At 43.1% G+C, this 17,073-nt stretch overlaps 1 protein-coding gene across 9 annotated transcripts in view; it reads left to right on the top strand.

Annotated features, from left to right (window-relative positions):
* Positions 1 to 17,073, top strand: part of KBTBD12 (kelch repeat and BTB domain containing 12) — an 87,026-nt gene that overhangs the window by 11,326 nt on the left and 58,627 nt on the right. The window contains exon 1 of one of the 9 annotated variants that reach the window (XM_025196818.1): positions 8,178 to 8,405. The exons of 7 other annotated variants lie outside the window; for them this stretch is intronic. The gene's annotated coding sequence lies outside the window, so the exon portion shown is untranslated. Of the gene's footprint in view, positions 1 to 8,177; positions 8,406 to 9,085; positions 9,145 to 17,073 lie in introns of those variants that run through there. One more of the 9 variants, XM_025196817.1, reaches the window with a different exon arrangement.

Raw genomic sequence — 17,073 nt, 5'->3', positions numbered from 1 at the left:
AGAAATGAGGCAGGGTTGTCAGCTTCCATCAGCCCTGAGTGCACACCCCAGCACTGCTTCTGGGCTATCTTGGACATGCTTCTTGGCATATATTCGAGGCCTCTCTAAGCTGCCTCAGTGAGTGAGTGGGGTGGGTTTCTCAGTGATGTTTCCTGGAGCAGCTGAGGAGCAGTGTAGACAAACCCAGCTCCTAATGAGACGCAATGCCCTCCTGGATGCATTATGGCTATTTCTCACCTGTGTGGGAGCAATATTTTCAGCTATTGCTGTTCAGTCTCTGCCCCTCCTCTCTCTATTTTCTGTGTCGGGCTCCTGCTGGGGTTCCTAATTTTGACAAAAATATCTAATGCATTGGCACTATTCCTACCTATTCTGAGAGCCCTAAAAATAATTTTGAGCAGTGAATTTCTGTAGAATCCGTTCACTTGCCTTGCCAGCTCCTTCATGTATTCTTTCCCAGCTCTGCAGAATCAAAAAGCGGTGCCCTCAGCCTATGCCTGCTGTCTGATTAACTTGCTGATATCCCAGTTTTTCCTTTGCGCTATTACAGTTTCATTTCCAAAGAAAGAAGCTGGATGTTTAGCTACTGGATTTTGTCGTTACTGCATGAATCAGGCTGAGAAAGCAAGAGGAGGAGGAGGAAGACTTCTATTTACACACAAAAGGTCTGATTCTGCTCTGTTCACTCAGATGCTACACCCATGGAAATCAGTGGATGCTTTGTGTGCACAAGCACCAGACAGAACATATAACTTCATAAAAATCACTTATCAGAGAGGATCAGAAAGGAAAGCAGGCAGTTATCGAGCTTATTTTTTCTTCCACAAATTTGCCTGCATGTGACAGAAGCTCTTACATATAGAACACAGCAAAGCACCTACAAATGAAGCAACCTCTAGTTCCTAATGTGTGAAACTGCAATTTGCATACATCATAGCAGCTGCTGAGTCTGCCCTTATTACCACCACTGGGGTGTTAATTTAGCCACAACTTTCTCATTTATTTAAATGAAAAAGCAGCGGGTGGCTGGCATGCTGCATTATCTGCACGGCAACCCGGGAATCAAGTTGACAGAACCAGAAAGAGATTTCAATTGAGAGGGACTTCAGGGGGCTTGCTCCCTGGATCAGTGGACACTGGCAGGTTCAGAATTACCCTTGGTTTTCAGTAAAGGTCAATCCTTATTTCAGAAAAAAATAATCAGTGTCATATTTTGACAGAATTCAGGAGAAGAGATAACAAGATTAAACCAGATTCTCTCTTTAAGTAAACTCACTCTACTTCAACAAATTTGTGCTCTTGTCTGTAGGGTGCTACTTGATAGTTGATAATAATTTGTACAGTGCCTAATGCAATAGAGTTCTGGTCCATAAGCTGGGTTCCCATGGTCTACAGTAATATAAATAATCCATCATCATAATTATCATTCATACTGTCTCAGACTTTTCTACTCTCTTGTATGTTCAAATATAGGAGACATTTATATGTTCCTTTTCTGTTCACAGGGCATTAGGTACAATCATAAGCTGCTCTCCTTGAGCACCCATGTCACAGTTCAACAAGGTGCTTAAATACTTGGCTAACTTTAAGTCTATCATCAGCCCTTTGATGCCAGTGGAATTGCTCCCTTGCTTAAAGTTAGAGAAATGTGAGGCATATTGCCCAGCGTTCAGCACCTGGCTGACTGGGGTCATAGTGTAGTGGATAAGACAAACAGTATTTCCCAAGTACAGGATTGTGCTCTAGCTACTAAGTCACTATGAGCCAAATTTCAAGGTGAGTATGAAGATAATACAATCTTCCAGCCCCTCCAATGGGCGTATAGTTCTAGTTTAGACACCCTCTCCCATGGACTTTTGAGTTTCCATCATTGACATGTAGTCCAGCCCACCGCCCTTCAAGTACCATGTCATTCCCCTAGAGGGTCTTCTGAGGGACCTACAGGGAGGAGTTGGCACATTAGGAAGCTAAAGCGTAGAGGGAAGCAGAGAACCATATAATTTAAAGCCAAAACTTTGTGCCACTGTCTAATAAAACATCTGTGTGAAATTATGTATTTGTCAGCACAGCATGAGCCAGAACAAAACCACAGAGGAATGACAAGCTTGGTAATGAATGAAGACAAGGTTAATCTAGCATGTAGGTCTGCACATTTGAATGGTGGCAGTAGATGATGGAGACCAGACAGTCTTTACATTTTATTCAATGGAAAGAGTATTACACTCTACTGTACTTTATCAAGCCAAGTGCAACTCCCCATTCCCTCCAAACCCCATTTATTATTGTGTCAACTTATTGCTAATGATGACTTAAAGAAAAGCTACACAGAAGACATGACTATAATGGTATATAAGTTATACTCAAAACAGACTTTTGTTTTCAGATGAACTGTAACTATCTTGCATATGTTCTTGCATGCTTACTCTTGGAAGTTATCCTGAGATTAGGTTTAAACAAAGAAAGCAGGCTTCTACTTCTTGGTTTTTACTTATCAGTGGACACATCTACACATGCATTAATGCGCTTTTCCTAATGTGCATTAAATTTAGTATCTTCAATATGAAGTACTAAATAAGTGTGCATAAGGCTGTGCTAATGCACAGTAGCACAGGCACATGCTTGTTAGGTGACAATTCACAGTGGCCTTTTCTACTGCACATTAGCATATTATCAAGTTTTATATCCTACTTTAATGTACAGTAGAATAAGCAACTGCGCATTAAAGCGCCCACGTAGATGCACCCAGTGAGGATCAGAAACAAAATCTGTTCCTGGCAATTACAGGTAAGTTAGTATTTCCTGCTTGAGCAACACCAGGTGAAAAAATTATCAAAACCCCATACTCAACCTGCATGTCCATTCTTTATAGTGTTTATCTGCACATTTCCTTCTGCATGTATACATTGGACTGTCCCATTTATTTTCAGCCCCTATTGTAAACAGCTTTTCTCTTATAAAATCTTAAAAGAACCACTTACTTGTCCTATTATCATCAGAATTTTTTCTTTGCTGTTAAAAGTAATTTACTGAAGTTTAACAAAACTTTAATCTTTGCTCACTCTTCAGCCATTCATTGTCTCCTTGCAATCACCATGACAACAGATAATGATATCAGAAAGGAAGTATTATAACTTAATTGCATAACGAAGGGGAAGACAGGGCTGGTTTATATTGTGAGGGGGTTTATTTTAGCAAAAAAATGCTGGGCTTAATTTACCACTGTGTTACTCCAGTTTTACCCTGATAATGTACCATGGACTTAATTGTGGTTATACTAGTGTAATGCTGGAGCATTGCAATGGTAGGTCAGGTCTCTTGATAAATGTCAATTAATTGCTGCAGAAATAGTCAGGATTGAATGAATGATAGAAAGGAATTTGTTTTAAAAGTGTTGGCTGATGTATTTGTGAAACAGGCTCATTATACAAATTCTCTCAAGAAATGTTCCCATAAATGAAACATGATTATTATTATAGCAGCAATGTGGCTTAAAATAAATGAAATTTATTATGTAAACCATCCATGTTAGCCACCAAGATACTATAAATTGTTCCACTTAATAGGAGAACAAGGCAGTTTGGGGGATATGTTTCCTTTTTATCACAGCTGTGGCATTTTATCAGTCTAACATTCCTTCTTAGTCTCTACAAAAAATATGGTGTCAGATTTGATGCTTTGTTTTTAAGGCAGTACTGAAGTTTGACAGTTTTACAGCTGTGTGTGTGTGTGTGTACAATAGTTTGCATGGATCAACTCTTTTGCCTCCTTCATTTTTTCTTAATTTAATTTGCAAATTCTATAATACATGTGTAGCAGGCTTACCTTTCAGAGCTTGGGTTGAGTCCCAGGCTTGAGATCCTGCTCTTTTGATTGGTGGAGCCCATCCACCAATCAGGAGGCAGCAAGAGAAATAACATCACGCCCCTTTTCTGAGGGGAGGGGGAGAAGAGCTCTCCCGGACCTGATTGAAGACTGCAAACTGTGAGGTCCGGAAGACTTCAGGGGCAGAGCCCTGGAGCGTATAAAAGGAGCTGCTGGGCAGCATAAGGGGTAGATGCATCGGGGACAGAGAAGAGTGTGGCTTAGAAGAGCTGCTCAGCAGGGTGAAGCAGTAGCCCTGAAATGCCCCTGAAGACTTCCATCAGTGGGGAACGGCGGACGAATCCAGCGGCTAGGCTCTTGGTGTGCAGCACAGCGCATGGCGTCCAGGCCCTGGGAGCTGCACGAGGCAGCTCAGGTCTGCAACCTCTGGTGTGTGGCCAGAGACACGGTGCACAGGCTGGGGCATGGAGCAGGATCTTTGGACCCCCTGGGGTGGCTCAGGTCCTCAACCCCCAGAACAAGGCTGAGAGCCTAGTGCAGGAGGCGCTGCATGGGGGATGAGAGACCCTGGGAGCTGCTTGAGGTGGCTTGGGTCTACAGCTGCTGACATGGAGCAGCAGCTCAGTGCAGATGATGCTGCCCAGAGGGTCTGAGAACAGACTGAGCCCCAGCGCCACACAAGGCTGTCCAGGCCTCTAACCCCTAGCACAAGGTGAAGCGCCCATTACACACAGTGGTGCATGTGGCCCTAAGCCAGGACGGCGGCAGCAGAGTCAGGAGGCAGGGAACAGAGCTTGATCTGGAGAACAAGAGGCAACCCTCCAGGACTGCAGAGTATTAAGTTACCCTGGAGGGAGGGTCCCCACAGGGGAGGGACCCCCCAAGGGTTGCGAAGGGGCACCGCATGGGCTGCTCCTAGGTGATTGTGGGGGAGCTTAAGAGTCTTTGGGGTTTTCCTCTCCTTTTTCTTTCCCCCCAACCTCCTTTCCTATAGTGGTACCTTGGGAGTGGGGCCCCTGCCCTGGAGGGCACCCAGGTAATCTAAGGATTGCTGATTATATTTGTGGACTGTGCCTTACAGTTTATGTGAATAATTTGAAGTAATAGTTTGTATATGAATAGAGTTATAAGGTTGCCCAATCAATATCCTTTGGTCTGGTTTGTTCTATTGTTCATCTGTATTTTAAATGATAACTGGGTGTGTGTGTGTATGTATAAAAATAGGGTTTATTGTTTTGTGTGTGTGTGTGTGTGTGTGTGTATATATATAATATGTCCTTACCCTTTAATGGTTTTCTTGTAATAATAAATCTGTATATAGTTAGGTCATTGATTGACTGGACCTGACTCTATAGGGGACAGAGGCGGCTGCTGGGCTGTAATGTCCCTCTACAGCACACTGCCCTGCCAATAATTCTCTCAATTGGAGCGGGAAGTACAAACCCATGTATACCCGGGCTACATTTGTTTATGGCTTTTTAAAGGAATGATAAAATTGTAGAGCTGGAAAGAACTGGAAGGGCCATCTAGTCCACCCCCTGCACAGATACGGGACTCCCTGTTCCTAAACTACCCAGAGAGATGACAATCCAGCCACTTCTTACACATCTTTTATTTTTTAAATTTAAAACAGCAAATCCACATGAGCACTTGAGCCCTCCTGAACATTTCTTCCAGCATTTTTTAAACCCCTGCTATAAAGGCAGCAGGATAAAAAAATCTTGATAAGGAAATACATTTCATTTCCATTTTCCCAGACGCTTTTATGATCAATCAACCAATCAACAGTGCATTAAGAAGGGAGAGGGGGGAAAGAGATTTTCAACCTTATGAGAACAGCCCTAATTTAATTTTAAAGAAAAACTGCAGGTTCAATTTTAGCAAATGTTGTGGCCCTAATTTTAGCTTCTTTTTTTCTGCCATGGTTTCAAATGTATTAAGATTTAAATAATGATTGAGGACCTCCTGCTCTTCTCTAATATATCTAATTTTACACTGATGTAACTCTACTGCATCAAATCCTTTGCTGGTGGAAATCAGTGTGGCTCCCTTGACCTGATCCCTTGACTTCAGTGGATTTATTCCTGGTTGACATGGGTGAGAATGAGAAAAGAATCAGACCCAGTATCTGCACATATATAACCATAAGCACCTTTCTTTTCTTTTTCTTTTCAGGGCTGAGTTAAAAAAATCTTCCTCTTATACTTGGTAAGGGAGCCATAGTTTAATAATTTCCTTCCAGGAAGGGAGAAGGAAGGGAGAGAAATTGGTTCGAAGCAAAGACCCTAGGAAAAGTGGGGAGTGAAGGCGGAGGGATGCCTGCTAGAAGCTGAGGCCTTGGTGAGCCAAGGTTTTGTTGAAGCCTGAGTAAGACAATGTCAGGGCTACAAGGCCTGTAGCCTAGCCAGCAAAGGGCACTGACTGACAGTGTCCAGCCACTGCAATGATAGTTGTGAATATGTGTTTAAAACTTGCTTGAGAGGTGACTGTGCCCAATGCTACAGAGGAAGGCAAAAGCTTCACAGTCCACACCAGTCTTACAAATCAACTGACACCAAAAACACTGTGTGGACCGACTGGGGACCCGAACCTCTTCCACCTCCGCAAGAGGAGGCTGAGAGGTGATCTTGTGGCTGCCTACAAACTCATCAGGGGAGGGGGGAGGGGTAGCAAGAAATAGGGGATACAGTGTTTACCAGGGTGCCTATCAGGGTATCTAGGAATAATGGCCACAAACTGGAAGAGAGCAAATTCAGATTGGATATCAGGAAAAAATTCTTTATGCTGAGGGTTGCCAAAATATGGAATAAACATCCAAGGGAGATGGTGCTGCCCCCTTTCTTGGAGGTGTTTAAAAGGAGACTGGACAGACACCTGGCTGGAGTCATCTAACCCAGCACTCATTTCTCCCCAGGCAGGGGGTCAGGCTTGATGATCTAATAGGTCCCTTCCGACCCTAGCATCTATGAAACTATGAAAGTTGGCAGCATGTATGACCCTGAGCAGAGGAGGAAGACCATCTAGCCAGGATATCTGCATATATAAGTATATATATATCTGTATATATAAGTATCTGTAGCTAGAGGCAGGAACTAGAGGCGCATCCTAGTCAAAACTCCCTAGCTTTAGCCATAGCCGATGTCCAATGCTTCAGAGGGTCCTGCTCCCTCATCACCTCACTGTACTTAGTTAATTTGTCCACACCTGTGTGTATAGGAACTGCAAACAGCATTGTAGGAAGAAAGGCTGTTCTGTGGTCCTGCCCTGACTCCACATTGAGGGCCAGATCCTGCTATCCATATCCTTTTAGAAGGAATAATATACCTGCACATCTGAGGAGAAAAAATTGGCTCTTCTCAGAGTGACAGAAGAAACACCACCTTCATTAAATCCCAGTGCTAATGCAAGATGGTTGGCCACGGGATCTCCTGTAAAGCTTGTTTGAGACCCAAGTCTAAGTAGAATAAAAGCACAGCAATGTGTGACATGTATTCAAGTACCAGCCCACGTATTTCCTTCCCTCTTGCGGGCGTAGAGAAAGGTTGGTAATGTATATCCCTGCAGGGAGGCCTCCATTCTCCCTGCCAGCTGCATCGGCTTCTGCTCGTGATGAGGTGAAGGGGCCGGGTGTCATTCTGGAGGGATCCCAATGGGCTTTTTCATGATTAAACACGGCTGGTGACTGATTGAGGGAGGGAAGGGGAGAGAAATCGGTGCCAGTCCCAGGGCTAGAGTCCTAATGTGCCCCAGTATGTGACATTAAAAGAGCTCTGTCACAGCCAGGAACCCCGCCAGGTCTATTTGTAGCTCCTGGCTCCTCGGTCCACGTGAAGCTCTCGGATAAGCAGCAGCCATATGAGGTATCTTTCCCATCCTCCCACCCGTCTCTCACATAGTCTCACAAGCATAAGCAGAGCCAGGGGCATCTCAAGGAATGGAGAAGGAGAGGATTCACTGCTGAGGCACAAGGCAGTAGGCAAGTGTTTGGGGGGAATGATGTGGGGGTGCTCTGAGCAGGCGTGGGGCTCCTGAAGGTCTTAGGGTTGTTAAAACAGGGCTTTTTGCAGCTGTGTGTAGTGGACTGCAACCCCCCCACCCCGAATTAGGACTCCATACCAATGTGGAGCAGCAACTGCCAGTGCTGAAGCAGAAGCATGCTTGCTTCCCTGTAGGACCCATCCCTGATTTCAAAGAGGGGGTATATGGGGCTTATTCCCATGGATGTCAAAATGAGAAGCCCTGAGAATATTAAACTCAGTGTCTGTTTGTACTACAGTCTCCCCAAAACTGAAAAGACACCCACCTCTCACCTTGCTTTCTTCCAGGGGTCCTGAGACCCAGTGCCTTTGCTGCCACCAGGTCTTAATGCTGCTGGTGCTGGTACTAACTGGAGAGCTGTTACAATTTTTTAGTGTAAGGGCATCATTGTGGATTGGCTGTTACGAATTTAACATCGGTCTTTTTATGGGATTGTCCTGGATTTTGCCAGGGATTGTTGAGTTTTTCCTGGTTTTGTGGGGAAGTATAAACAACCCTGATACTTGTTGGCTACTGACTGAAACTGAAGTTCGGGAAAGTTATAGGTAAAGTTTCAAATAAATTTCAGAGTAACAAGCAAATTGCTAATGTCAAGGGATCAATGTTCTACAACCAGCAAGTTATTTTAATCTCATGGTTGAGTGACAAGGGATTTTAACTCTTCCTCCACTAGTATTTGCTAATTAAATGAATGCTCTGTGGTAACATACATGCAGGAAAATTTGAGGTCATTACTGGTAATGATATTTCACTGGTTTTATTGATTTAACAAAATGAATGAAAATTAGATTATAACAGTTATTAATTTGCATGTATGTTTAATTGCAGAAAAGTCTGAGCAATTTATGAAAGCCCAAAAACAGATTAATTTCTTTCCTGTATTTTCCTGTATCTCAGACCCTGGGGGCAGGGGAGCTTGGGTGGGAAGGGAGAGCCTCCCTGTAAGCTTTGAACATGATAACCTGACAGGAGGGGTCTCTGATCAGATTGCTCCTTCACTTAGGTGGACTTGTTAATCAAGGAACTGGTTTAATTTTTTTTGCAGACCTCCCCCCGCAAGAGTCACAGTGTAATTTGAACCCTGTCAGACACATATAGACATACTAACAAAAACTGAAAGTTATATGGAAGATGTATTTGATTGCTAAAAGGAAGGAATTATGGCCTAGTGATACAGGTGCTTAGCCTACTCTGTCACTGACATTTTGTGCAACTTTGATCTTAGTCTCCCTTTTGGGACGCCTGGAGAAACCATCTTCCTCCTGAGGCTCCATCAGAGTCCTGGTAATTTGCAAGTCCTTTAACATCACTGACATTGACATTATGTTGGTACAATGCACATGAATGAATGAATACTTAAGGGGACAAGCATCAGAAATATGGCCTCTTCTTGTATGTAGTCAATACTGGATATGTAAAAGACTTGTATATGCAGTTGTAGAGTCTCATCACTTGTATGGACAAGCAACACTACTTATATGTGCAAATTCCATCTGCACTAGCAAGCCAAAGAAATGGTCTTTTGTGTGTGTGACTTCTGTCCTTTTTGTGCACAAGCAATTAGCACGCTTTGAGTGCTCAAATAATAACTTGTCTGTTCTAATTTGTATGTACACAAAGGACCTGATGCAGGACCTGCTGAAGTCAACAGGAGTCTTTTCATTGACTTTGCTGGCTTTTGAGTCAGGCTCAAATTAAAGTCAGGTTAAGGTATCTTTGAAAAGGTTGCACACTGAGTCTTTTCATTTCTGGCCTCTTTGATTTCTATGAATCTATAACAATTTAAAGAAAAAAAACATTCCTGGAATTTGCTGAGATAGGATCAATATTAATCTAACTCTGCTTCTAGGCTCTGTTGTGGCAATAAATGTGGCTCAAACTGTCACATCTTTTCAAAATCACGAAGCAGGCAAATGCTTTGAAAAGTGATCAAAGCGTCTTCAAGTCTCCAGTGGTCCAAAATGTTACCAACAGTAGCATTTCAAGTTGCTTTAAAAGACATTGTTAGATGTTATATTTGCCCCACAAAAGGTGTAAGATGCCTCAAGTGTGAATTATTTTTACTTTCAATTGAGAGCAACAAAACGGGAAAGTCAAAAAATGTGTGTCCAGGAAAGAATGTAGCATATCCTCTGCAACAATCTGACCTCAGCCAAAAATCAAAATGGCTGACAGCAGAAAAGTTTAGGCAATTAAAGGAGCAATGGATACAAATAGGTTCATAATAGTTGCAAAGCCACACACAACAGGAACCACAGGGTCATGCAGGCTACATGATAACAAAACAGTCTGTTCTTCTACACTGACGTCTCTTGCACATTGCTCGCTCTTTGTGAGGTGCTGGGGAGCCTCCACAGATCTGGCCTAGCAACAAGATTTCCTGCAAAAGCCAGACCATGTGTGGGGTGCATAAGGCCTAACATTGCCTAAGTTCAAACACCCCAGGTCAGATAGTTTGTAATTAAGCATGCATCAGGGGGTTTCAAAATGGAAAAGACAGTAAGTTCACTGAGACATTTTCAAACTAATTTATGTGGGCCAAGTTCACCGTAAGGGCAGAATTAGACTTAGAGGGTGCGTCCAGATGAGTGCGCACATGTGGTTTGCAGCACCAGCCTGCAGTGCCGCAAACTGCATGCGCTGCACATGCAAGCATTCATTGTGCTGCTAACTTGTAGCGCAATGGGTTTTTTTGACACCAGGAGATCCCGGTGTCAAAAAAAATGACACCAGAAAAAAGTAGGGCAGCGCACATGGCAGCAGCATGCACTGCTCAAAACCAGAGATTGGCCGGCCAGAGACATGCTCTGGCTGCCAGTCAGGCTCCCTGCACTCAGACCACTATTGCTGGAGCCCTGGGAAGCCTTCAGGACCCCAAGTAATGCTGATAGGGCCAGCCCAAATGCTTTCCCAAGCCTGTTCTGCCCCACCTGGGGCAGCTTGCCACATACCAGAATGCATATGCAGGGACGTTACCCAGGGACAACCAACAGCAGCATGTGGCACTGCTATTTGTCCCTGGATATGCATGTTCCCGCTAGCCTGGATGCACCCAGGGTGTCTATATATCAGAAGCATTGTATGGCACATCATCCCCAGTCCTTTCTAGACCCCAAGCAAGTCAGCCCAGGTCACTGAGAACAGCACATTATTTTACTTACTTATTTTAGGGCTGATTTTGCTCCCACTGAAGTCAGTGGAAATCCTGCTTCTGACTGGAGGCCCTAGGGGTAACATTTTAAAAACACCACAGCAATGTAGCAGTTTAAGTTCCATTTTCAAAAGTTACTTCTAAGTTATTTAGAAAGCCTGTGTTGTTTTTAAAAATGGGACATGATCTCTTAAGTCAGTTAGGTGCCTTTAAAAAAATGTTTAGGTACTTAACTCAGTGGAAGTTAGGCACTTAAGTACCTTTGAGTGTTTTTACGTGTGCTCCAGGGGGCTAGGGGGAGCACTTTAATTAGAGTGGCTCCAAGAGTAGGGTTGCCAACTCTATTGGCATCTATTCCAAAAGGTTTTATTACATGACATAATGACTAGTCTACTGTAATGAGTAGTAGACTTTGTCAGGAAGGCAAATGCACATTACTACTACATTTTAAAAACCCACTGGACTACTGTATAAATTGGATTTAACATTTAATATTTTTTTTAATGAACGCCCTATCATTTATCTCCTGGGTGACTCTCAGCAGTCTTCTGGGCTAGTGACAAACATCCAAAAGCCTGAGCCTGAATTGATTCAATCTTTGCAGGTTAGTTTAACCTGCAAAGCGTACACTGATTTGGAGGTAGCTAGACATTCCCTTTTCATTCCAGAAACGCAGGCACATGCCTGCAGTGGCTCAGGCTAGAAGCCAGGGCATGCTAAAGCAGCCTTCCCTTCCCTTGCACAGAGCTGAGCTGAGGTGGGGGTGTGTGACCGGGCTGGCAGGATGCTATGCTTAGAGAGGGTTCCCCCTCTCCTGACCAGCCCAGCAGGGAATGTTTATCATCCCTAACTCCATGTTTATCACTCCCATTAAGAAAACAACAGAGGGACATTACCAGCTATCTGTTGATTCTGCTTGTGTCCCATGTGCCACAGCTTGGAGATAGCCAACATGTCGTCTGCTAGCTAATGCTGAGAGGTGTCTGCTTAGCAGAGAGTGGGGGGCAGAAGCCAGGCAGATGCCTGCAGAGACTGTGGGAGCTGCAACCAGGGAGCAAAGGGAAGGGATGCTGGGGGACTCTGGTTTAAGTTTAACCAGGAAGGGGTCTGGGACAGACATTGCATAAACTGGTTTGAGTCAAATCAGTTAAGTCTGATACTACATTCAACCAGGTTTATCTAAAACTGGTTTCAGTCATTTTCAAAGTGGTTTATGTGCCCTGAACATCTGTTCTGTTACAGGTGTAAGCCAGTTTCTGATCACTTAAACCGGTTTATGTGTAATGTCTGTCCCTAGCTCTAGAGATTTATATCTAATTCCTGGAGACTCCAGGGCAATCCTGGAGGGTTGGCAGCCCTAGCCCAGAGCATCTCTTGTATCAGAGTACCCATGCTTCAAAATGGTGGTGGGGGCACTTTATCTAAAGCCCATCAAATGAACTTTAATTAAAGCGCCCCTGCTGCCATTTTGAAGCATGCGGACACACTGATACACAAGATGCAAAGGCTGGCTGGATTGTGCTAATTAGCATGCTCCAGCAGACCTGATTCATTGAGTTTGCTCCAACACGCTGTAATTACAGTGTGTCAGAGCAGCCTCCCAGCTTGTGTACAGGCAGCCTTTGAGGCTCTGGACCTATGTGATTATCATTTGGTATAATATCCTAATGAGTCAACAATGGTTTTCCTAGCTGGCCGTAGCCATGGGAGCCATCTTTTTTTGCCATAAATGGGAAACACACAGGGAAACATGGAAGTGTATTCAGAGATATAACATTGTGACTGGAAACACTCTAGAGTGCCAGAAGCACAGTAACTAGCTTTCGTTAGGACAAAACTTTGCTTGAACATTTAAAAAGTCACTAAGTAGCACATAACTAAGAAATACATTTTAGACTTAAAAGTCTTAGGAAAACAGCTGTTCTTCCAATCAAACACTAAGTCCTACGTTCAAGGTCCTATGAATTTTTGGCAAGAGAGGAGGACTGCTCTAATGCTTAAGGCAGAGCAGGAAAGGAGGTCCTCTGTCAAGGTGTGAGTGAGCTTTACAAGTGCTACAGCAGAAACATGGAATCATGAATTCAGCAGTTGGCAGGAAAATGAAGGGAGAACTGATTTTTTCAAATGTGGCCTTTAAAAATGTCAACTTATCACTGCTTTTTGAGTGCCACTCTCCCTTCCCTCCCTACCCCCCAGTGTATCATGTAGCTAGTATGAGATTTAAACTCATCATTTCTATTTTTAAGAAAATGTGTCAATTGGAGATGAACCCAGGCTTTATTTTTTAATTTAATTTTATTCCCATAAATCTTAGAATCATAAAATGTAGATCTGGAAGGGACCTCTGGAGGCCATCTAATCCAAGCCCTTGCTCAAGGCAGGATCTTCCCTGTCTAAAACATTCCAGACAAATATTTGTCTGACCTGTTCTTAAAAGCTTCCAAGGATGGAGATCCCACAGCCTCTCTCTGTAATCTGTTTCAGTACTTAACCACCCTCATAATTATAATGAGTTCTTCCTAATATCCAGCCTGAATCTCCCATTTGAGACTGTTACTTCTTGTTCTGTCCCTTTCATTTTACTCCAGTCTTACTTTCATTTTTATCATTTCAAAGCCTTATCTAGACAGTTTTGTTTCCATTGTGGATATGCTGTCCTGTGGAAGAGGCCAGCTCTGATGTCCTAACACTGTGGTTTTCAACCTGTGATCTGTGGACCCCTGGGGGTCTAAGACTATGTCTAAGAGGTCTTCAAAAGATGACTATGAGCAATCAAAAGTATGTGACTATGCACACTTATGATTCAGCGGGGTCTGCACCTCCATTTGAATTTTTTTAGGGGTGCACAAATGAAAAAAAGGTAGAAACCACTGTCCTAACAACTATACACTCAGGTGAAAAATCCCAGTATTTTCTTGTTGGAGTGTTTGCATTTTTACACCCAAAAATCACTTGACCAAAGAGGATTTAGGCATAGAAAATCCTTTCTGCTTTGCAGAGTTGAGCAGTTTCACCTGCCCACACCAGCACCAAAACCTAACATGGGTGTGAGTGGATGCTGAGTTGAGGGGTTACAAAGACAAGCCCATTAATACCAGTAATAGAAATGTAGGCTCAGAGGGGCCCTCCACCATAGCTGGTCCATGTGCTCACAGTGAGGGAGAGTAAGGACACCTGTTCAATCCCTGACAGATGTTTACCTAAACTATCCCTACAGACCTCCAAGGAAAGATATTTCACAGCTTCCCTAGACCATTTGTTCCAATGCTTTCCTATTCGTACAGTTAGAAAGTAAATAATTTAAACTTTGTGGCTACTTGAGGTTTTTGCTCCTTGTCCCCCCCTCATAAATATGGAGAGCAGTCATCAAATAACGTTGTACATAGTGGAAGACTGTTATCACACCTTTATTTTAGATTAAATACAGTGAGTTTCTTCAACCATTATAGGTCACATTTTCTAAGCCACTTTCCATTCTTGTCACTTCCTCTAGGCTCTTGATAATCTATTCACATCTTTCTTAAAATATGGTACTCACATCTGGATATAGCACTCCCACTGAGACATCATAAGAACCAAGTAGAGTGAAATAATTATCCTGTATGTCTTACATACAACACTCCCATTTACATTTCAGAATGAGGTTTGCCTTTTATGCCCTGAATATTGACACACTACAATTCCCAGATCCTTTGCTGCATATACCTGCCTTTCTACTTGTTTCCCATTTTGGATTTGCACATCTGATTTCTACCTTCTGAATAGTATTTTGTGTTTGTATTAATTGAAGTTAATCTTTTTGTAGCCAGTTTATCAAGATGGTATTGAATTCTGACCCTGTCATCCCAAATGCAGATGCCAAGCACAAATTTTACTTTTCATTCCATCATTCTAGTCATTAATGAAAATACTGACTAGAATCAGGCACTGAACAGACCTAATGGGACCCCACTTGAAATGCTTTCCCGGTGCTACACTCTGAGTGTGGTTTTTCACCTGGTTGTGCACCCATCTTTGAGCGATTTAATCCGGACTGTATTTTCTTAGTTTGCTCATGAGAATGGCATGTGAGACAGTGTCAAAAAGCCTTGCTGAAATGAAGCTATATTACATATTCTGCTTCCCCTTATCCACTGAGCCATCTATCCGGTTAAATAAAGGAATTAACTTGGCTTGTTACAATTTGTTCTTGGTAAATGTTTATTGGTTGTTTTTTTTATCATTTTAGCATCCTCTAAATATTTATAAATTGATTGTTTAAAAATTTATTCTAGTAGTTCTGTTTGTATCAAAGTTAGACTGACTCTGTATAATTCTTTGGGTCCTCCTTTTCCATGTCTCGAAATGTAGATATAGCATTTTCTTTCTCCAGCCTTCTGGGACTTCATACATAGTATACTTAATATCAGTATTGCTGACTTCCTGCCTCTTGGGCAGGGCACTGGACCTGATGATCTCGCAAGGTCCCTTCCAGTCCTAGTGTCTATGAAATACCATTTATAACATTATTAGTGCCCTGACGTTGATATATGTTCCCAGCCAACATGTAAGTGTATATATAATTAATAGGTCTGGTTGGTAGCTCACTGCTAACACAAGCAGAACAAATAATTTGTAGGCCCCAAAAACCAAAAAACAACAAAACTGTGAGCAAAGCTATAACTACATTTTGGGCTTCTGGTAACATTACAAAGCACTCAAGCATTGTACAGTAGGTTTTATAATGATGTTCAAGCCCCTTGCTCAATGTAGTTCTTCACAGCAATTTACATTTGTATTCCATTTTCCTTTCTTTTAATATATATGTACAATCTTTTTCCTCTACAATCCAAAGCAGAAAGCAGAGAAGCATCATGGTATCATTATCCTTTAATAGTCTGTCTAGTAGTGTGAGTATTCATAGCTGTAAAGGCCTCACTTAACTGAAAAAATACACTAAATTCCAGGAAGAGAATGATAGTGAAGTTTTGGCCTCACTGACACTAATGGAAATATTTCACCCCGGGTTTTATTCCTGGCTTTTCTGCAGCATTTCTCAGAAATATGGGAGCTCTTGGTGCTACAGCTTCCTCATCTACAGGGGTGAAAGCAGCCCTGCTTCCCCAAACAGGCTTCGCTGTTTTATTCAGTGAGGGTGGTAAAGTGCTTTGAGATCTTGCACTGCAGGAGGTTGCAGAAATGCACAGTTCTTGTGAGGAAAGGTGTATTTTGCAGCTTCAGACATTAAAGGCATTAGCTTTGCCACTGAGGCTTCACTCGTTCTTTAGTCCTCTCTCAAGTCCTTTTTCAAGTACATTGGGAGCAAGAAGAGGGCACCAGGCAATGTAGGGCCCCTGCAAGACACAAACGGTAATCTTGTGGCTACGCCAGACAAGAAAGCTGATATTTTTAACAGTTTCTTTGCCTCTGTTTTCTTGAACAGGGACCGGGATATCTTGCCTACCAGAGGTAGATACAATCTTGGGGATAGCTCTATCAGGCCTTCAGTCAGCACAGATGTAGTTAGGGATCTTCTGGAAGGGCTAGACATTTTTAAATCTGCAGGTCCAGATGCCCTCCACCCAAGGGTTTTGAGGGAGCTGGCAGGGGTCATCGCGGAACCCTTGGCCCGGCTGTATGAGCATTCGTGGTCATCTGGCCAGGTGCCGGGGGATTGGAAACTGGCTAATGTGGTCCCAATTTTCAAGAAAGGGAGGAAGGAGGACCCAAGTAACTATAGGCCTGTAAGCCTCACCTCGGTGCTCGGGAAGATCTTGGAGAGAATCATCAAGGAGCACATCTGTGGGGGGCCTGCAGGGGAGATCATGCTCAAGGGCAATCAGCATGGCTTCACCAAAGGCAGGTCCTGCCTGACCAACCTGATTGCCTTTTATGACCAAGTAACTAAATCCTTGGATGACAGTGTCACCATGGACGTAGTCTTTCTAGACTTTAAGAAGGCCTTTGACACTGTCTCTCACCCCATCTTCATCAATAAATTAAGCAACTGTGGCATTGATGCCTGCACAGTTGGATGGGTAAAAAATTGGCTGATGGGGCACACCCAGAGAGTAGTGGTGGAC

The sequence above is a fragment of the Alligator sinensis genome, unplaced genomic scaffold (assembly GCF_000455745.1).
Source record: "Alligator sinensis unplaced genomic scaffold, ASM45574v1 scaffold839_1, whole genome shotgun sequence".
Lineage (NCBI taxonomy): Eukaryota > Metazoa > Chordata > Crocodylia > Alligatoridae > Alligator > Alligator sinensis.
This window is presented reverse-complemented; position numbering and strand designations above follow the sequence as displayed.